This window comes from Mesoplodon densirostris, chromosome 11 (assembly GCF_025265405.1).
Source record: "Mesoplodon densirostris isolate mMesDen1 chromosome 11, mMesDen1 primary haplotype, whole genome shotgun sequence".
NCBI lineage: Eukaryota > Metazoa > Chordata > Mammalia > Artiodactyla > Ziphiidae > Mesoplodon > Mesoplodon densirostris.
In genome coordinates this window covers 4060170-4082036 of record NC_082671.1, presented here as the reverse complement: position 1 = coordinate 4082036, position 21867 = coordinate 4060170, and the positions used below count along the sequence as shown (strand labels likewise).

The 21867-nt window shown below is 43.4% G+C and overlaps 2 protein-coding genes across 25 annotated transcripts in view; one reads left to right on the top strand and one right to left on the bottom strand.

Moving 5' to 3' along the window:
• Positions 1 to 12725, bottom strand: part of RAD52 (RAD52 homolog, DNA repair protein) — a 59020-nt gene extending 46295 nt beyond the window's left edge. For 19 of the 20 annotated variants that reach the window (XM_060113989.1, XM_060114000.1, XM_060113988.1 and 16 more), the window contains exons 1-2: positions 12346 to 12725; positions 5668 to 5810 (exon numbers count right to left, since the gene is read on the bottom strand). The gene's annotated coding sequence lies outside the window, so the exon portion shown is untranslated. The remainder of the gene's footprint in view (positions 1 to 5667; positions 5811 to 12345) is intronic. The other variant, XM_060113991.1, reaches the window with a different exon arrangement.
• Positions 12726 to 12985: 260 nt separating this feature from the next.
• Positions 12986 to 21867, top strand: part of ERC1 (ELKS/RAB6-interacting/CAST family member 1) — a 390173-nt gene continuing 381291 nt past the window's right edge. For 3 of the 5 annotated variants that reach the window (XM_060111746.1, XM_060111742.1, XM_060111747.1), the window contains exon 1: positions 13080 to 13227. The gene's annotated coding sequence lies outside the window, so the exon portion shown is untranslated. The other 2 variants (XM_060111744.1, XM_060111745.1) reach the window with 2 other exon arrangements.

The following is a 21867-nucleotide window of genomic DNA, read 5'->3' as shown; positions in this document are numbered from 1 at the left end:
GGGCAGAGTTGGAGAGGACCAAATCTCTTAGAGGAGTTACAGGCCATGAGAAGAAACTGGGTTTTACTCTGAGACTGGAGGGTTTTGAGCAAGAAGGTGACATAATTATGATCTAGCTTTTGAAAGGATGGTGGGGGAGAAAGCGGAGAGCTGTCAGGAAACTACTGAAATAATACAGGCAAGAAACGATGGTGGGTTGGGTCAGAATGGTGATGACAGGGGTGATGAAAGCGGTTGGATTCTGGACAGAATCTGAAGGTAGATCTGACAGGATTAATTAACTACAGTGTAATTGAATGGGATGTGTAAGACAGAGGAATTAAGGAGGACTCCAACATTTGGTCTGAGTAACAGGAAGGATGGAGTTGCCACCTACTGAGATGGGGAACATGTAGGAAGAGCAGGTTTGGGGGTAGAAATTAGAAGTGTTTTTTTTTTTAAAATAAATTTATTTATTTATTTTTTGTTGCATTGGGTCTTCGTTGCTGCACAGGCTTTCTCTAGTTGCGGCGAGTGGAGGCTACTCTTCCTTGCCGTGTGTGGGCTTCTCATTGCGGTGGCTTCTCTTGTTGCAGAGCTTGGGCTCTAGGCACGTGGGCTACAGTAGTTGTGGCACGCGGGCTCAGTAGTTGTGGCTCGCCGGCTCTAGAGTGCAGGCTCAGTAGTTGTTGCGCACAGGCTCCGCAGCATGTGGGATCTTCCCAGACCAGGGCTCGAACCCGTGTCCCCTGCATTACCAGGCAGATTCTCAACCACTGCGCCACCAGGGAAGCCCTAGAAGTGTGTTCTTGAATGTGTAAGATTTTAGATGCCCTTTATTAAAAAATTTTTTTCCATTATGGTTTGTTATAGGATATTGAATATAGTTCCCTGTGCTATACAGTTGGACCTTGTTGTTTACCTATTTTATATATAGTAGTGTGTATCTTCTATTCCCAAACTCCCAATCCATCCCTCCCCAAACCCCCTCCCTCTTGACAACCACAAGTCTGTTCTCTATGTCTGTGAGTCTGTTTCTGTTTTGTAGATAAATTCATTTGTGCCATATTTTAGATTCCACATATAAGTGATATCATATAGTATTTGTCTTTCTCTGTCTGACTTACTTCACTTAGTATGATAATCTCTCAGTCCATCGATGTTGCTGAAATGGCATTATTTCAATTTTTTACGGCTGAGCAGTATTCCAGGTATATATGTACCACATCAGATGCCCTTTAGACAGCTGTAGCAGCAAGCTGGTGCCTCGCCCATCCGTGCCCCTCACGTGGACCACATCAGTGCACTTAGGACTGCCTGACCACCAAAAGCCAGCACCTCCATTTCTTAGCCAGAGGGCTTTCTCAAACTAAGACAATCTTGAAGAACACAACACAACACACAGAGTGGTGGTTTCCTCCCTAAAAGGAGAAAGGCGCAGGGGCAGAAATTCTGTTTCCTTGCCTCCTGCTTTCTGCCTTTGAATGCCTTTGTTTGAGAATGTGGTGATTGGTGATGGTGTAATCATGAGGGAAAGTCCAAGGGAACTGAAGTGAGGCCAAGCCCTGGCATTGTAGCAATGAGCAAATTTTAGCAGCCACCTATATTCAGGGTGTCTGCTGTGTGAGCAGAACAAACCCTTCTTACTGAAGCCACTGTAAGTCAGGTCTTCTCTTACTGACAGTTGATTCACTGCTTAGTAATAACACTAGTTAACTTTATCAAGGACTTACTATATACTTCGTAAGTGTTTACTAGTCTAAGCACTTTACATGTATTTCCCCATTTAATCCTTATAATACCTTTACAATTATTATCTCCAGTTTAGATAAGGAAATAGGGCCTGGATAGGTTAAGCCAGAATATGAACCCAGGCAGTCTGATTCCAGAGCCCTTGCCCCTGAGACTCTGCTATACTGCCTTCTAGTATTTGTGGTTATATAATTTGACATAAAACTATAAGTATAAACCTTACTGTGGTAAATTCTTTTTCACCCTCACACAAATATGGACATTAATCAGGTATAAAAAACTTCAAATATAAAAGGTAAAGTTAGATAATATTGTGTATGGTGAAGTAATGATTAAAAAACTATTCTCATACTCCTCTCTGCAATTTTGGAGTTAAAATGCTGTAGGAGATACTTAACACTTAATACGTAAGTCTAGTTATCTTCTCATTATGCAAATAAAATAGGTAATAAAGGGGGAATCCCAAACTGTTATACCAGCCAATATGCCTCCACGTACAAGTATCCCAAACCAGAGGTGGATGACGTCAGGTGGAATTTGGGAATAGGAGAAAGGTGCATGGGAACATAATGCTGACCTCATATTTCCCCACCCCTGTTTATAACAGAAATTCTCTAAAGAATTGCTAATACTCACAACTTGTACTTCCATCCATCCCATTCTCTCTTGAACCAATTAATCAAATTTTCAACTCAACCACCTGAATAAACTGCTCTTGTCATGGTCCCCAGTGATGCTGTGTGGCTGAGCCTCACTGAATCCATTTTGTCAGCCCCGTCTTAGGCCCGCAGTCCTACCCCTCCCCTTTCTGCATGACTGAGCTTTAGCCCACTCACAGGAATGCACCCAAGTCATGTAAGTTTCCTATCAACTTTTACCCCTGCCTCCATCTGTTATGAAAGCTGGAAGACTGCCTTTTGCTGACACAGATGGTTAATGATCATGAGACCCCCAGGGGGAAGAAAAACCCTGGGTTCCTATCAGTGTGGACATGCTTCCCACTTGGCAGTCAGATTCTGTTTTTAGCTTTGGCCCCTTTAAGTCCCCCTGTACCCCTTTTGGTGGCACAGACTGCAGCTGAGTATGCCTCTGGATCCTCATCTGCAGGATTATTTTCCTTTAAGTATCATTTAGATTTTCCTTTAATGAAGATCAATTGGTAATAAACCATGTGCTTTTGTTTACTTGAAAATGTCTTTATTTTGTCCTTGATCTTATAAATTAGTGTTACTGGGTACACAATTCTGAGATGACAGTTATTGTCTCTCAGCACTTGGAGAGATTATTCTGTCTTCCAGCTTCCCTTGTGTGTTCATAAGTTTGTCATCAGCCAATTACTGTTCCTTTGTAAGTAAGCTGATATTTATTTGTCTCATGTTATGGGTTGAATTGTATTCCTCAGAAAGATAGGTTAAAGCCCTAATCCCCAGTGCCTAAGAATGTGACCTTATTTTGAAAGAGCGTCATTGTGGACACCATTAGTTAAGATAAGGCCGTATTGGAGAAGGGTGGGCCCTTAATCCAATATAACTGGATGCCTTATCAGAAGAGGAAAAGAGACACAGACACTCAAAAGGGGAATGCCATGTGACAGGGAGGCAGGCACTGAAGGGCTGCAGATGCAAGCTAAGGACTGCCAAGGACAGCCGCAAATCACCAGAAACTAGGGAGGGGAGGGAAGGGTTCTCCCCTCCCCTTCACAGGGACCAAGGCCCTGCGCACACCTGGAGTTTGGACTTCCAGCCTCTAGAACTATGAGACTATATAAATTCCTGTGATGTTAAGCCATTCAGTTTGTGGCACTTTGTTACAGCAGACCTGGGAAACTAATGCAACTGACTTTAAGATGTGTTGTCTTTTATGTTCTCGGTTTCGCTACACTGTATCTAGATTGGATTTCTTTTTACTGGTCCTGTTCTTAGTAATTCCTGATCTATAGACTTATGTCTCTTATTGGTTTGGAAAGTCCTCACCCATTATATGAACCCATTATATGAACAGATGCTTACCTCCTTTCTCTAGATTCTCCTTAAGGGACTCTAAGTAGATTTAAAGTAGGAGATTGCCTTTTCTATCCTCCCTATCTTTATTTATTTATTTATAAATTTATTTATTTCATTTATTTATTTTTGGCTGCGTTGGGTCTCCATTGCTGCGCATGGGTTTTCTCTAGTTGCGGCGAGCAGGGGCTACTTCTTGTTGCGGTGCACGGGCTTCTTAATGTGGTGGTTTCTCTTGCTGCAGAGCACAGGCTCTAGGCACGCGGGCTTCAGTAGTTGTGGCACACAGGCTCAGCAGTTGTGGCTCACAGGCTTAGTTGCTCCTCGGCATGTGGGATCTTCCCGAACCAGGGCTCGAACCTGTGTCCCCTGCACTGGCAGGCAGGTTCTTAACCACTGCGCCACCTGGGAAGCCCCCTATTAAGTTTTTAAATATCAGTTAATTGTTTTAGAAATTTGTGGCAGATTGATAGTTTCTCTCAATAGTCATTTTCTCCTTATTTTAGTAATATAACTTATTAATTTTAACTGGGTACATGACCATCCGCAATAAAGTCTGTATTTCAAATTTGCCCTTCAGCAAGGAATGACCATGAACTAAGCTCTTACCATGGGATATAAAAAGAAGTGGTGTGCACAATTTTTTAGGAAGTTTTCTTAAAGGGAAAGGCATGTCTTTTTCCTTCCTTTTTTTCTTCCTTTCCTCTACTCCATGAAAGGAGTATACTTTCCCACACCATTATGTTGGAGCTGGCTGTGTGACTTGCTTTGGTTAATGAAGTGTGAGCACACAGGACATATATGACACACTTGAGCAGAAGCTTCAAGTGATTCTGTGGCTTAGCCTCTTGTATGCTTGTTTGCCATCATGAGGAAAATACAACCCAGGTGACTACTGCTCCTTTAGTCTGGTTCCTTGAATGGGAGATGTGTGGAACTGATTCGTACCTCGAGCACAGCACAGCAGCTGACTGCCCCTCCTCCCTCCAGCTGTCAAATCCCAACTAACTTAAGAATAAATATTTGCTGTTTATAAGCCACTGAGTCTTTGAGGGCAATTCCTTTACTTTCTTGCAGGTCAGCAATTTGTTAAAAATTATTATTATTTTTGAATTTATTCATGATTTAGTTTCCACTGTCCAGCTATTATGAATAATGCTGCTATAATATTCATACACACAAGTCTGTGGTTTTGTGTGGATATCTTAAATTCTTTTAGGTATATAGCTAGGAGTAGAACTGCTGGGTCTTATGATAACTCTATATTCAACATTTCAAGGAACTGTCAGACTTTTACAAGGTGACTACACCATCTTACATTTCCACCAGGTGTGTATGAGGGTTCTGGTTTCTCTAAGTCCTCACTAACAGTTACGCTCTTTTTGATTATGGCCATCCTAGTGGGTGTGGTTTCTCACTGTGGTTTCGATTTGCATTTCCCTAATGACGGATGATGTTGAGCATCTTTTCATGTACTTATTGGCTATTTATATATCTTCTTTGGAGAAACATCTATTCAAATCCTGTACCCATTTTTTAATGGGTTGTCTTTTTATTGTTGAGTTGTAAGAATTATTTACATATTCTGGATATAATATCAGATATGTGGTTGCAAATTTTTTTCCCCATTCTGTGTACTGTCTTCTCACTTTCCTGGTGGTGTCTGAACTAGCCTACTAGGGCTGCCATAACAAAACACCACAGACTGTATAGGACCTCATTTAACCGTAACCAGCTCTTTAAAAGCCCTGTCTCCAAATATAGTCACACTGTGGGTTAGGGCTTCCACACATAAAATTTGGGAGAATGCAGCTCAGTCCAAAACATTCTGCCCTCTGGATACCCAATATTCTTGTCCTTCTCACAGGCAAACACATTCACCCCCATCCCAAAGTCTTAACCCATTCCAGCATCAACTCTAAGTGCAAAGTCTCACCTGAATATCATCAGGTATGGTTGCGACTTGAGATATCATTCACTCGAAGGCAAAATTCCTTGCCGGCTGTGAGCCTGCGACATCAGACAAGTTATGCGGTCCCAAAATACACTGGTGAGACAGGCATAGAGAGATATTCTATTCTAAAAGAGAGAAATCAGGAAGAAGAAAGGGAAATGGGTCCAAAGCGAGTACAAAACCCAGCAAGGCAAATTTCATTAGATTTTAAGGCTCGAGAGTAATCCTTTTGGGCTCAATGCTCTGCCTTCCAGGCCCACTAGGGTGGCAACCTCATCCCCTTGGCCCTGGGTGGTGGCCCCACCCCCTCAGCCCTGCACATCAGCTTTATTCCTGAGGCACTGGTTGGTAGCAGGCTCCACTGAAACCAAGGAGACAGCTTACCCCCCAGACCTGTACTCTCTGGGCTGGTGGCTGGAGTAGCAGCCCTGTTGATCTTTGAATCACTTTGGGTGTCATTTCTCACTTTTCTTGAAGCGTGATGTGAATTGGCAACCAGATAGCTCTATTGTCCTATCCTGTAGACTCCCAGAAGTCTGACAGTATTCCTCCATTTTGTTGTCTCTATGCCCTTTAGTTCAAACTGGCAGTGTTTCTACTGGTATAATCTTATTTCTATTCCTGGTTACTTATGAGATGACTGATTAAATCCATGAGTTGCACCCATGACCTCTTTATCAAATGACTATCCAGCTACACCCTTGATGTATTCTCCAGAACATACTTCTTCTTTTATCGTAATATGGATAGTAATTGGGTTCTACACCTAACTCCAACATGCGAGGAGTTGGGGTGGTTTCCCAACACCACCAAGGAGCAAGTCTCTGGGTACCAGCTGGGTGTCCTGCATCTCAGCTCAATTTTGACACCATCTACGCAGAGACAGCATCGGGTTCTGCAGGTTAAGTGCTCAGTCCCACAAGGCTGCTGTATACCCCTCTTGCCCTCTCAGGATGCCAGATGCAAGCAGGGTTGTTACCTGTGCTTCTGACCAACTGGCCACAAACTGGAGGTGCCAACAATCTCTCCCAACTCAGGATGCCAATTGCAAGTCCAGCTTGTGAACTGTATTTCTGACTGATGGGTATAAATCAAAGGTTCTTATGACCCCTTTCTTGGGTTTGATTAATTTGCCAGAGTGGCTCATAGAACTTAGAGAAACATTTTTACATACTGGATGACTGGTTTGTTATAAAAGGGTATTATAAAAGGAAGAGCCAGATGGAAGAGACGCAACGGGCGAGGTATGGGGAGAGGGCGCAGAGCTTCCACGCCCCCTCCTGGTGTGTCACTCTCCCCACTTATCCAGGTATTCACCAACCAGAAGCTCTCTGAGCCTTGTCCTTTTGAGTGTTGTGGAGTCTTCATTACATAGACATGATTGATGAAATCATTGGTCATTGGCAACTGATCCAACCTCTAGCCTCTCTTCCCTCCCTGGAGGTCAGGGGGTGGGACGGAAAGTTCCAATCCTGTATCCATGGTTGGGTTCTTTGCTGACAAGCCCCCATACTTAGGGCTTTCCGAAAGTCACCTCATTAACATAAATCCTGTTGTGGCAGAAAGGGGCTTGTTACAGATAACAAGACATCCATTTTACCTTTACGACTCTGAAAGTGATTTCAGGAACTGAGGAGTAGAGACCAAACATTATGACAAGAGAAGTTCCTGTTGCTCTTATCCCTCAGGAAATTCCAAGGGTTCTGGGAGCTGTGAGTCAAGAACCTTGGATGAAGACCAAACATGAGATATATTTTGGTCATATGAATGACCAAATGTATATTTCTTTTTTTTAAATTGAAGTATAGTTGATATATTGTATGATATGTACATGTTAGTTTCAGGTGTACAACATAGTGATTTGACATTTAAGCATATTACAAAATGCTCACCAGTATATATTTCTTGCAAGTTACAATATTGCAGATAGGCTAAGAATTTTCCAAATCTTTAGGTTATGGTTCCTTTTTGCTTAACAACTCCTTTAATTTATCTCTCACCTCCTGTATACTACAAGCAGTAAGAAGAAGTCAGGCCGCACCACCAACACTTTGCTTAGAAATCTCTGCAGCTAAATATCATAGTTTATCACTTTTAATTTCTACCTTCCACACAACACTAGGAAACAGTTTGACCAAGTTCTTTGCCACTTTATAATAAGGGTCACCTTTCCTCCAGTTTCCAATAACATCTCAATTCTGAGATCTCAATTTCTGAGATCTCACTACAGTCACCTTTTAACGTTTACATTTCTACCAAGTCTCTCTTCAAGGCAATCTAGGCTTTTCCTAACATGCACCTCAAATATCTTCCAGCCTCCACTCATTACCTACTTCCAAAGCCCCTTCCACATTTTTAAGGTATTTGTTACAGTAGTACCCCACTTCTCAGTACCAAAATCTGTATTAGTCTGGTGAGGATGCCGTAACAAAATATCACAGACTGGGTAGCATAAACAACAGAAATTTATTTCACACATTTCTGGAGGCTGGACATCCAAGATCAAGGTATTGGCAGGTTTGGTTGGCTTGCAAATGCCCATCTGCCTTCCCCCAACCCCTGGCAACCACCCTTCTGCTGTCTCTATGAATTTTACTATTCTAGGTACCTCATATAAATGAAATCATACAATATACAGTCCTTTTGTGATTGGGTTATTTCATTTGGTATAATGTCTTCAAGGCTCACCATACTTTTTAAAGCTGAATATACAAAAGTTTTGTATATTCCATTTTGATGGAGTCCAATTTTAAAATTTCGTCACTTATGGTTTTGATTTCATAGCTAAGAAACTATTGCCTAATCCAAGATCATGAAGGTTTACACCTGTTTTTTTCTAAGAGTATTACAGTTTTAGCATTTATATTTAGGTCTATGATCCATTTTGAATTAATTTTTTTAAAATTTAATTAATTAATTAATTTTGGCTGCGTTGGGTCTTCACTGCTGCGCACGGGCTTTCTCTAGTTGTGGTGAGTGGGGGTACTCTTCGTTGTGGTGCGTGGGCTTCTCAATGCGGTGGCTTCTCTTGTCGCAGAGCATGGGCTCTAGGCACGCGGGCTTCAGTAGTTGTGTCACGCGGGATCAGTAGTTGTGGCTCGTGGGCTCTAGAGCGCAGGCTCAATAGTTGTGGTGCACGGGCTTAGTTGCTCCGTGGCATGTGGGATCTTCCTGGACCATGGGTCAAACCCATGTCCCCTGCCTTGGCAGGCGGATTCTTAACCACTGTGCCACCAGGGAAGTTCCTTTAATTAATTTTTGCGTATGTGAGGTAGGGGTCCAATTTCATTCTTTTGCATATGGTTATACAACTGTCCCAGCACCCTTTGTTGAAAAGACTATTTTCCCAGTGAATCAACTGTCCATAAATATGTGGGTTATTTCTGAAGTCTCAATTATTTTCCATGATATATACGTCTATCATTATTCTGGTACAACACACTATCTTGATTATTGTAGTTTTGTAGTCAGTTTTGAAAGCAGGAAGAATGAGTGTTTCAACTTTTTTTTTTTTCAAGATTCTTTTGGCTACTCTGAGTCCCTTGCATTGCCATGTGAATTGTAGGATCTGTTTGTCAATTTCTAGGAAAAAAAAGGCAGCTGGGATTTTTGATAGGATTGCATAGAATGTGCAGAACAAATGGAGGAGTACTGCTTTTCTTAATGATATTAAGTCTTCTATTATTTCTTGATGACGATTTAGCTTAATTATAAACCCTGTACCTCGTGTCTTCCTGTCCTCTCAGTAAGCCTAATAATTTCTTGCTCCTCCACTGGTCACTTTTCCTACTTCTAACAGTACACTTTAGCAACCGTTTCTTATTCTGCCAACTATACACATTGTCTCTTGAGTGCTTTTCCCTTTACCTCTACCTTTCTTATGTTTCACATCTTAAACTGCCAGCTGTATTTTTACCTTTATGTTGTCAACATTGGTATAATTTATAAACTATGCTTTAACTACAGCAAGATTACAATTTATTAACAAGTTTGGTCTAAAAGTTGAACACCAGAAACCAGCATTTTCTAAGCTCTCTATCATAGTAATTATTCAGTTGAATCCTCTCCCAGAACTCCTATCCTTCCATCCCAATCTAGCCTAGCTCTTGGGATTTCCCTTTACTACTGAATTAGATCTAGTGAATCCTGGATAGGGATGCTGTCAGAAACCTCATTTCTACCTCATCTTTAAATTTTGAAAAAAAGCCTATATGGGAGTTTGACTTTATGAGTCTCTGCATATCTGAAAGTTTTCATTTTGTTCTCAATGATAATTCAGCTAGGAATAGAGTTATTTGTAATAAAAAAATTCTTAGCATTTGAAGTTAAAGAAATATTTCCCTCAGAAACTTGAAGGTCATTGTTATCTTCTCATATCTAGTGTTACTGTTAAGAATTCTAATCGCAGTGTGAGTCTTACTCTTTTACGGGTCACTTTTTATTATTTATTTATTTATTTGTTTGTTTGTTTATGGCTGTGTCGGGTCTTAGGTGCGGCACTCGGGATCTTTTCTTTAGGTGTGCGGGCTTCTCTTTAGTTGTGGTGTGCAGGTTTTCTCTCTCTCTAGTTGTGGTGCATGGGTTCAAGAGCATGGGCTCTGTAGTTTGTGGCATGTGGGCTCTAGCTGAGGCACACTGGCTTAGTTGCTCCACGGCATGTGGGATCTTAGTTCCCCGACCAGGGATCGAACCTGTGTCCCTTGCATTGGAAGGCAGATTCTTTACCACTGGACCACTAGGGAGGTCCCTATGGGTCACATTTTTCCTTTGGAACTTCAGGATCTTCTCTTTATCTTTAGAGTTTTAACATTTCACAAAGTTGTTTTTGTTCTCCACTAATGGACATTTTCAGGTCTGGGAAATTTTGTTCCATTATTTTTGGGGTAATTTTCCATCTTTTATTTACTCTCTTTTCTCTTTCTCTTGTAATATTAGTCTTGTTGAATTGACTTTTTATTTTTCTTTTATTTTCTCTTGCAATTTCCATTGCTTTGCGTATTTCTTCTATTCTTCTTAAAATTGCACAGACTTTACCTTTCAACACTTCCAGTGAATTTATAATTTTGGCAATTTCCTATTTCTAATTTCAAGACTTACTTTTTGTTCTCGGATTGTTACTTATCTGAGTACATTATCCTCATTTCATACCTCTAATAAAAGTTTGTGAGCGTATTTTTAAGTTCTCTGAAGTTTCTTTTTCCTCTGTGGTCACATTTTCTCCTTATCCTCTCCCTCTCTTCCCCAGCCCCAAGTTGCAGACTTCCCTTAAACACCTAACGGTCCCTGGTTGTCCATTCATATTTAAGATGAAGTAGTTGGATGCTGATGACGCATCTTTAGAACTTGGGAGGGTCTTGCCAACTTGCCTCTAGGGTGAGTGCGTAGGAAACTGGCTATTGCGCCAGAATAAAGAATGCTTTACTATTAGTCATCAAATGCTCCCCTGAGATGATAAAAAAGCTTGACTTTTAGCCTGGGATAAATGCCTAGCTATTGTATCTGAGGTATAGGGAGGGTTCTGCTGTTCTACAGACCTTTATTTAGTGTCCTTGTTTTCAGACCGGCTTCTCACTCTTGCTCTGTCTTGTCAGTGTCTCCAAATTTCAGTTTCTCTAAATCACTTATGGCAGGTAGGCCTCCTTCTTCAGCTGCAGTACCCCCCCAATGCCTATTCCACGTTATGGTTTCTTCCATTTTGTTTAATCAGACCTCACCCACTTTCTGTGTGTAACATTAGAAAAAAAAAATCTCTTGGTGGCTCCCTTCCCATTTTCTGTTTTGTACGGGTTTGTATCATTTTTCATTCCTTTATTAGCATTTTAATGGGGTTCCAGGAAGAAGAGGCAACGAATGCATGCACTCAGCCAGCTTCAATTAAAAAAAAAATCCTAAGTGTAGTTTTAAAAAAAGATATGTGGGGCAGAGTAGGAAATAAGAAAAAAGAACAGTGGAATGACAAAAAAGAAACCAAAAAAATTTCTGAGTCTGTGATATGGACAGTACTCCCGTGCATGAATAACAATGCTTAGCATCTCACCTTCTTCAGATCCCTACATTTCAGGGATGGGATAGATCTGAGACATCTCGTTCACACCCGCTTTTACAGTTACGAAAAGCAGGACCCAGGAGTAATGGGATTTTCCCAAGGTCACACACGTAGACGCTGGCAGAATGGAAACTAGAAAGATAAGAGGAGTCCACTTTGCTTTCCCTTCATCTCACCACACCGCTGGGGAGCAGCAGGATGAGCGGATCAGCAGTCAGATAAGAAGGCTCGTGAGAAACATTCACAGGAAGTTGGCGTATTCCTGAGTGAAGTCGGGTGCCCGAGAAAATGAAACACTTTAGGATGCTTCATTTGGCAGGACCGAGCGTCCCCCGGCAGCGGTCCTCACAGCGGCGGCCGCGTGCGGACCCTACGGAAGGGGGCGACTGTACAGCAGGCTGGGGGACGCTGGGCGGGATGGGGATGCGATGACGAATGAAGGGACGAGAACCCCGACGACGGACGGGAAAGCGACAGTGGGGCCACGAGGGCGTGGACGCTGGCGGTGACTCAACTGCTCTCAGGGGCGTTTAGAGTTACTGATAAAACAGTCGCCAGCCGGGAATAAACACGATTCAAATCACTCTTACTTTCTTAGTGCAGCGATAGCTTACCTACGGCCTTACATTAACGGTGCGTGGCTCCGACAAGGAAACCCGTCTGCGCTTCGGTACTAGAAACCGGGGAGCCCGACGCCGGGCCAGCTGCCGCCCGCGAGGACCGGGACGACCGTCCGCGCCGCCCTCCCTCCCTCCCCGGCCGCCGAGGCGAACCGCGAACAGGCCGCTGGCGGCGTCTCCCGGGCCGTGCGGGCAGCCCAAGGGCCTGAGGGCGGGAAGCCCACCTGTCCGCGGGCGCCAGGCTCCTCGGGGCGGCTAGCCCCGGGCTCTGCGTGACTAGCCCCCTGAGGCAGCGGCTGAGGCGGCGGCCCACTGTCTGCGCCGCACTGCCTCCTACGGCAAGCAGGAGGAGACAGACGCCGCCCGACCGACGCCTGCCGTGTGCGCGTGTGCGCCCGCGCCGGCCGGCAGCCCAGAGCCCCCACCCGCCAGATCCCGGAAAGTGCCCGAGGCCCGCGCGCGCCCGAGTCGCGCTCCCGGGAGGCTGCGGGACGCCGACCGGGCGCGGTCGGGCGGGGGCGGGGCTCGCGCTGACGTCAGCCCGGGGCGGGGCTGGGGAAATCGCGCAGGGGGCGGGGCGCGGTGACGTCGGCGCCCAGGCCGAGCTGTGGCTGTGGTGGTGGTGGCGGCGGCGGCGGCGGTAGCGGTGGTGGCGGCGGCGTTGGCGGCGGCGGCGGCGACGGCGCCCGGGCAGCAGCGGCAGCGGCAGCCCTGAGCAGGGTGAGACGGCCGCAGTGGCGGCAGCTTGGGGTCGGGCGGCGCCTGGAGCTTCCCGCCCGTTGCTGGCGCTAGGCCCTTCGGCTCTCCTCCGCCCGCTCCTCCTCACGGCCCTGGCTGGGTCCCGGCAGCGCGCCCCCGGGGAGGGCGGAGCCGTAGGTGAGGCGCGGGGACCCCTCCCCCTCCGCGCCCTGCCGGGGGGATGGGACATCCGGGAGGGTGGCCCCACCCAGCCCACCGACGATCTCGGGGGCGGCGGTGGCGGCGGCGGCTGCGGGCGCCCGGCTTCTGAGGCTTGGTGTTGCGCGCGAGGTGGGGAGGTGTACGCCTCGCGGAGCCCCGGGAGGCTGGGGTGCGGTCGGCTGGTTCTGGGGTTGGGGTATTGATGTACAGCGTTGAAAGAGACGAGGATTCTCGTTTTTTTCCTGCTATGAAGTGGGCAGGTAGGAGGTGGAGGGTTGGCTTCCAGAAGGAAGATGAGCTGTGGATGTTGCCTTTGAGGCAGTTGGAGAAGCTATTGCACTAGGTCTCACATCTCTACTTTAGGATTTGGGGTCTTTTTTTCTTTTTTTCCTCCAAGCGGAGCGGGTGGGGCGTCGGCGGGGGGAGAATCCCTCTGCTTTTGGCTCGGGGTGTGAGCGTGGATGGGTTTGGAGCTCTGCACCGTTCAAGAAGAGCGAGATCCTGGGTTAGACAACTTCCTTCTGGCAGCAACATTGGGGAATAGGTCCCTTCTTCCAGTCTTTCTTCTGTGCCTGAACGATCTCTAAGCCACCTCGTTTTCAGAGCTCTATCCTGGCTCCTTAAGAGAGGGCCTGAGGATCAGGTGGTTGCTTTGGAAGACACGTTTCTGAGGAGTAGTCGCACGTGGTTCTGGTTGACTGCTTTGGATGGATACAATGAACAATTTGAATAGTTCTGTTGGCGCTAATTATGCGAAACATGCTTAAATGTTTTGAAGCACAACTGTCTTTTACAACTCATGTTTTAGTAAACCTTGACAGCTATTTTGTGTTTAATTGTTGTAAATTTACACTTAATTAACACTTAGTTATTGGAGATTTCTAAAATTTTTCAATTGCACATGTCTTTATTAGACACTTTAAAAGTGAAGTGGAGGGCTTCCCTGGTGGCGTAGTGGTTGAGAGTCCGCCTGCCGATGCAGGGGACACGGGTTCGTGCCCCGGTCTGGCAAGATCCCACATGCCGCGGAGCGGCTGGGCCCGTGAGCCATGGCCGCTGAGCCTGCGCGTCCGGAGCCTGTGCTCCGCAACGGGAGAGGCCACAGCAGTGAGAAGCCCGTGAACCGCAAAAAAAAAAAAAAAAAAAAAAAAAAAAAAAAGTGAAGTGGAATAATTTTTTTTTTGGTAGGTCCCTCAATTTCTCAGAAATGTTCTTGGAGTCAGGTGCTTTTAAAATGCACTTTAGTAACATTTTGGGGGCGTGTGTCTGTCGTTGTATAGGGAAATGTTACTAAGAGTAAACAGTGTTCAACGTTCTTCACTTCAGTGTTTCACAACCTAGCACATTAAATCAGAATCTTCTTTTCTGGATTCCTGCTCCCTATTAGATTACAGTATTCACTGGCCTTACCTATCAGTTAATATCATTTAAGCTATTTCTTCCTCGGAAAACAGGCCCTGAGGTTGACATTTGTTATGTAATGGATGGAAGTAGCCATGACTCTCAGTAATTCATTTATGGAGGAAGGGAAACCGTCATGAAATGGAGTTTAAGCAGTGACTTTCCAAAGGCTTACTCAATTTATTTGGGAACATAGCCAGGGAAGTGCTTTCCCATAACCCGAGAGAGAAATATACAGAGTGAGTGTCAGTAGGTGCCTTTTTTAACATGCCTACTTAATGAGCAGATTATTCTAGCAAATATTTCTGCTTGACGAAACTTGTAGGAAACAGATGATATAATAGCTATTAAGTGAGAAAGGGTGTGGTCCAATTTGTAATTATAAACTAAAGATTTAATTGTATTCCGACAGGTCAAATTATAAGTTGGTACAATAATTGTTTTGATATTGGATTAGTCACTTAGAAGGAAAGACTAAAATTCACATATCTGGGTTTGGCTTATAAATTATACTTTGATTTAAGGGGGTACACATGGGGACAAATGTGAACTAAAATAACGGTGAAACTTTGTACAGTGCTAAAATGACATTTCCATGGCTGACAGTGGGATGTGATTCTTCTTGTTGGAATGCAATCATATGTTTTGGGGAAAATGTAAGGTAGAAGTTTTCTATTTCTCTTTAGAATTTCTTAAGGCTGAGAAAACTGGTACGTTTTATTTTTCAAGAAATGTGGCTTGCTAGTCATTACTGTGATATCTTAGTTAAGTCTACTGGGGTGTCCCCCCCTTTTTTTTAATTACTAAAGTCAGATAAGTATGTCATTATGTTAATTCAATGTTAGTACTAGAAACAAAAGTGAAAATTCCCATAGCAACAGCTGCTCTTTTTCTATGCTACGTTTATGCTTTTATGTAGCTTTTTTTTTTTTTTTTCCCGGTACACGGGCCTCTCACCGTTGTGGCCTCTCCCGTTGCGGAGCGACGCGCAGGCTCAGCGGCCATGGCTCACGGGCCCAGCCGCTCCGCGGCATGTGGGATCTTCCCGGACCAGGGCACGAACCTGTGTCCTCTGCATCGGCAGGCGGACTCTCAACCACTGTGCCACCAGGGAAGCCCCGTTTATGCTTTTAGAAGTAGTATAAGAGCTGTTAAATGTGCATTTTGCACATACTGTGTAAAACACATCGATGGAGAAAGAGCAGGGAATGAAGTATTTTGGCTAATCCAATAATAAACAGTGTATTGATTATAAATTTTCAGAGAAATATAATGTAATACAGTAAATTAAGCATAAAGGTTATGTGGAATATAGTTTACTTCTATGGCTTTTCAAAATGTGAACCTGGAGGTGCTGATTCATTCATTTATTCATTCAACAGTTATTTATTGAGAATGGTTCTGGGTACTTTTTTTAGCCTTTGGGAATACAGTAGTGAACAAAGCTGACAAAAATTCCCACCTTCATGGAACTTACCTTCTGGACACCTTCTTGGGAAGTGAAGAGGAATTCAGCAAAGGAGATTAATAAGAGGTTATTGAGGTAGGAGGAAAACCAGGAGAGTGTGATGTACTAGAAATGAAAGAAAGGAAGTTTTCAAGGAGGAGGGAATGTTCAACTGTGTCATTGTTTAAAGATGTGTCAGACTGTTGGGTAAGCAAGAATTCTGCCTGATTATAATGTCTAATAACAGAGAAATGACTAAATGCTTTTTAGTGTGAGATGAGACAAATGTAAGAATCTTTCAGTTTTTTACTTCTTTTGACTGATTTTTAAAAACATATATATTTCATTCTTTATTCTTTTCAGAACAAAATATGCAACCTGGGAGTTTATACTTGTACTAAGGAGAGGTATGACACTGTTGTTACTAATTATATGTACACTTATTTTTCTAATGCATGTATCAAATCAGAAGTTAAAGTATACAGGGAAAGAAATAAGTCTCTTCTGTCCCATCCAGTACTCCTGAAGGCAGACACTGTTTCCAGTTTCTTGTTTATCCTAACCAGTGAAATTTTGTGCAATAACACAGCATTTAGCTATTTCAAAATTGCATAAATATAACAAGTATTTTTATCCCCTGTGTATTTTTTTTACAGGCTTAATATTTGTTTTTATAATTTAAGTCTAGCTACCTGCAGAGCTTTTTTTTTTTTAAATCACAGCTTTATTGAGAGACAACCCACATACCATACGATTCACCCATTAAAGTGTACAGTTAAATTCTTTTGGTACATTCATCACCACGATCAATTTTAGAACATTTCATTCTCCCAAAAAGAAGCCCCAAACTCATTAGTAGTCATTCCCCTGACCTTTGGTTTTAAAGCTCTCTTAAAAAAAAAAAAAAAAAATTAATTAATTAATTTTTGGCTGCGTTGGGTCTTCGTTGCTGCGCGTGGGCTTTCTCTACTTGTGGCGAGCGGGGGCTACTCTTCGTTGCGGTGTGTGGGCTCTAGGTGCGCAGGCTGAGCAGTTGTGGCGCACGGGCTTAGTTGCTTCGTGGCATGTGGGGTCTTCCCAGACCAGGGCTTGAACCCGTGTCTCCTGCGTTGGCAGGTGGATTCTTAACCACTGCACCACCAGGGAGGCCCCGACCTTTGGTTTTTAAGTTAAGTATTGTTTTGCGTATTGTGTGGGGAAAACGTTTGTGAATTACTTTGTTTCCAGTTAAATGGTAGTGAAGCCATTTAGTGTTACTTTTAATATTCTCTGATTGAATAGAAGCATAGGTTTGTGTAAAAGTCAAATTAGTTAGTGGTTTATTTAGTTGCATGAATTGGCTCATAGGATGGATTGTAGGAAGATCTGAGATGAGATCTTAAGGATAAGTAGTATTTGGCCAGATGAAAAGGATGCAGGCAGAGGGAACAGCATGTGCAGGACCCAAAGGCAAGAAAGGCAAGAAAGCTGCAGGGCAGGTAGAGTGATCTGAAGAGAGTTTGGTCTGGCTGGAATGTTGAGTGCTCGTGTGAGGTGTGGGCATCACTTCTCCTTTCTGTGAAAAAGTGTGTTGTCTTAAAAAGGCAAAATAATTACATGATTAATTGGCTTAAACTGTCTGTGGGTTGCTGTCACTTCCTAGCTATATAACTTTGGATGAGAAACTTTATTGTCTAAAACTCAGTTAAACTCTCATTAGATGAGAATAATAGTCCTATCTGATGTGATTGTTGTGAAGAATAAATGAGCTAATGCTCATAAAGCTTTTAATAAAATGCTTGGAATACAGCAAGTACTCAATAAAAATCAGCTGCCCTGATGATGACATTGTGGTGGTGGTGGTGATTTTGAGCATGGTGACTTTGATGATGGTGGTAATGATCCTGAAGTATGGAATTCCTTAGGATGTCTTGGAGCCCCAGAGAGGGCTCAGGAGACTGGAAAATGATCTCATGTTAACTTTTTCCGGGGAAGAAGGAAGTGAATACCAAAAACTTTAGACCAGCACTGTTTAATAGAACTTTGGGTGATGATAGAAATATTCTATCCTTGACCATCAAATACAGTAGCCACTAGTTACATGTGCTTTTTGAACACTTGAAATGTGGCCAGTGTGACGGAGAAACTGTATTGTTAATTTTATTGCAATTAATTTAAATAGCCACTGTGACTAGTGGCTACTGTTTAGGGCAGCACAGTTACACACTTACAGATTGAGGAATCTAATTGAATTATGGCAATATTTTAGAACAGATTATTTAAAAAGTTAAAAAGTAGTTTTAGAAGCCTTGTCAGGGGACAGGTGATTGCTGGGATACAGCATGGATTCACTAGGTCACATCAGACAATAATTCTAGTTTTCTAGAACTGACATGATTCCCAGACTGATTAATAAAGGAAATGTAGTAGTTGTAATGTGTCTAGACTTCAGTTAGATCTTTTCATGCTGTCTTTGTGGAAAATAATGTCCTAGATTTCATGAGAACAGGGACTGTCATGTGTTCTCTACTAAGCAAATAACAGATACTTACTAAATATTTGATGACTGAATGGAGAATGGTACAATTAAGTGAAGTCACAACTAGTTGTAAATGGCTAGCCGCAGAGAATGGAGATCTGCTTACTGCAGGTGATGGGTTAGGGCAGGGGTCCCCAACTCCTGGGCTGCACGGCAGGAGGATGTGAGAGGCGAGCAAGCGAAGTGTAATCTGCTGCTCCCCACCGCTTGCATCACCGCCTGAACCATCCACCAGCCCCCCGACCCCCACCCCGGCCGTGGGAGAATTGTTTTCCACGAAACCAGTCCCTGGTGCCAAAAAGGTTGGGGACCTCTGGGTTAGAGGAACTGGTGTTAGCTGCCTCATCCAGGTTTATAGTATTGGAAAGATCCAGGAGTGGTGGCGTAGAAGATAGAGGTGATGTAAACTAGCTGCCAGCGTATCCTCGCTGAGTGTGGAGGGTGTCCAGGTCATCACTAGCTGATAGTGAAGAGGTGGAGGTAGAAGACTGTGTTGCTGAGTAGCATGAAAATCCGAGTAACAAGGATTTTATATGAGGGTTCAGGAGTAGTGGTCTGGAGGTGGCAGTGGAGGAAAGAAGGGTACCTGCCTCGTTTCCCAAAAACACGTTGAGAGACTTCATAGCCTCCACTTGAAAGGGCTGCATGGGAAGAGGCATGGCATCCTGGGAAAGCCAGCTTTCAGTGAAGGCAGAGAGGTACTGAGAACTTTTAGAGGAGTTTCTTAGTAATAGAATGAAGTTCCTTGAGAGTGTATTTCCCCACCCAACTGGCTTCTTTTCTTTTTTTTTTTTTTAATATTTATTTACTTGTTTGGCTGCGCCAGGTCTTAGTTGCGGCATGCGGGATCTAGTTCCCTGACCAGGGATCGAACTGGGATCCACTGCATTGGGAGCACGGAGTCTTAACCACTGGACCACCAGGGAAGTCCCCCAACTGGCTTGTTTTTATCATCACTTAAACTTTAAGAGAAGTCTCTCATTTTTGACAACAGATTCTTCTCCAACTTCATACTTCTTTGCCTTTTGCTTTAAGTTGCTTTGCTCTTTGCTTTACAGCCAGAATTTGTTGAGGGAGTTGTCTACGTTTGCTTTATGTTTCCATTTCTTCACCTGTAATTTTCTTCTCAATCTATTTGTCTCGTTTCTGTTGCCACAATTTCACTGAAATGTTTGCTGGGATTACTAACGGCTTTCTTTAAATACACTGGCTATTTTTCTCTCCATTTATTTAACCTGTTAGCATCTGTACTAGTTGTCTATTGCTATGTAACAAATTACCCCCAAACTTAACTTAAAACAACAAACATTTATTGTTTCACAGTTTCTTTGGCAGGCATCTGGGTTTGGTGTGTGAGATTCAGGGTCACTCATAAGGCTGCAATCAGATGTTGACTAGGACTGGTCATCTCAAAGCTCAGCTGGGGGAGGGTCTGAGTCCAGCTCAGTCATGTGGCTCGTGGCAGGCCTGAGGTCCTTGCTTGCTGTTTGATGGAGAAATCAGTCTCTTTGCCATTTGGGTCTCTGCATAGGATTACTCACAACATGGGTCGAGCCCTCTATCAAGGAGATTGAGGAAGGGAGTTACTAGCCAGTCTTTTTGTGACCTAACCTCAGAAGTGACAGTCTGTCACTTTTGCTGTATCCTGTTCATTTGAAGGGAGTCACTAGGTCCAGCACAGGCAAGAGAGGAGTCCACAAGAGCATGAATACTCAGAGACAGACAGCATTCAGAGCCATTTTTAAGATTGCCCACTACAGCTGTGTTCGACACAGTAGATTTCTCCTTTTGTAAAACTCTCACTTCTTTTGGGATCTTTAGATTATGCTTCTGTTCTTCCCGGTTCTCTGGGCTCTCTTTCCAGTCACCTTTGTTGAATCTTTTTCTACCATTCATTAAATGTTTGAATTTCTCTGGCTCATCTCATTTTCTTTCTTCTTCTTTTTTTTTTTTTTAGTAGAAACCTTTTATTTTTATTTTTTTAACATCTTTATTGGAGTATAATTGCTTTACAATGGTGTGTTAGTTGCTGCTTTTTAACAAAGTGAATCAGCTATACATATACATATATCCCCATATCTCCTCCTTCTTGCGTCTCCCTCCCACCCTCCCTATCCCACCCCTCTAGGTGGGCACAAAGCACCAAGCTGATCTCCCTGTGCTATGTGGCTGCTTTCCACTAGCTATCTATTTTACGTTTGGTAGTATATATATGTCCATGCCACTCTCTCACTTCGTCCCAGCTTCCCCTTCCTCCTCCCCATGTCCTCAGGTCCATTCTCTACGTCTGCGTCTTTATTCCTGTCCTGCCCCTAGGTTCTTCAGAACCCCCCCCCCTTTTTTTTTTTTTAGATTCCATATATATGTGTTAGCATACGGTATTTGTTTTTCTCTTTCTGACTTGACTTCACTCTATATGACAGTCTCTAGGTCCATCCACCTCACTACAGATAACTCAATTTCGTTTTTTTAATGGCTGAGTAATATATTCCATTGTATGTATGTGCCATATCTTCTTTATCCATTCATCTGTCGATGGGCATTTAGGTTGCTTCCATGACCTGGCTATTGTAAACAGTGCTTCAATGAACACTGTGGTACATGACTCTTTGAATTATGGTTTTCTCAGGGTATATGCCCAGTAGTGGGATTGCTAGGTCATATTCATCTCATCATCTCATTTTCTATTTCATTTTTCATCTGTATGCTGATATTCATTTTTCTGTCTTCAACTTTTACCTCTCTTTTGTGTCTAAGGGCTATTGTTATCCAGTATTTCCACTTGGATGCCCCTTACACTCAGCACATCCAAAACTAAATGTATGATTCCTCTCTTTTCTGATGTTCCTTAATTTGTTAAATGACACTACCAGTTGTTCAAGCCAGAAATACATGTAGTGTTCTTGATTTTCCCTCTCCTGCAACCTTCCATTTTACTATTCCCTATGGACTTTGTAAATCATTGCTGTCCAGTGATGGTGTGAATGTTTTTATGAGGTACTGCATCCCCTGTTGTGTTCCAGACATTGAATGAGTAATTTTTAAGGTTCCTTCCAATCTTGAGATACTGTGTTGCTAGCTATTGAAGGTTTTTAATTAGGAGACACATGATCAGAGCTGTGCTTTAGAGATACAGCAACTCTTGAACACTTTAAAGAGTTTATTTTTTAGAGCAGCTTTAGGTTTTCAGCAAAATTGAGTGGAGGTAGAGATTTCCCATAGAATCCCTGCCCCCACCCATGCATAGCCT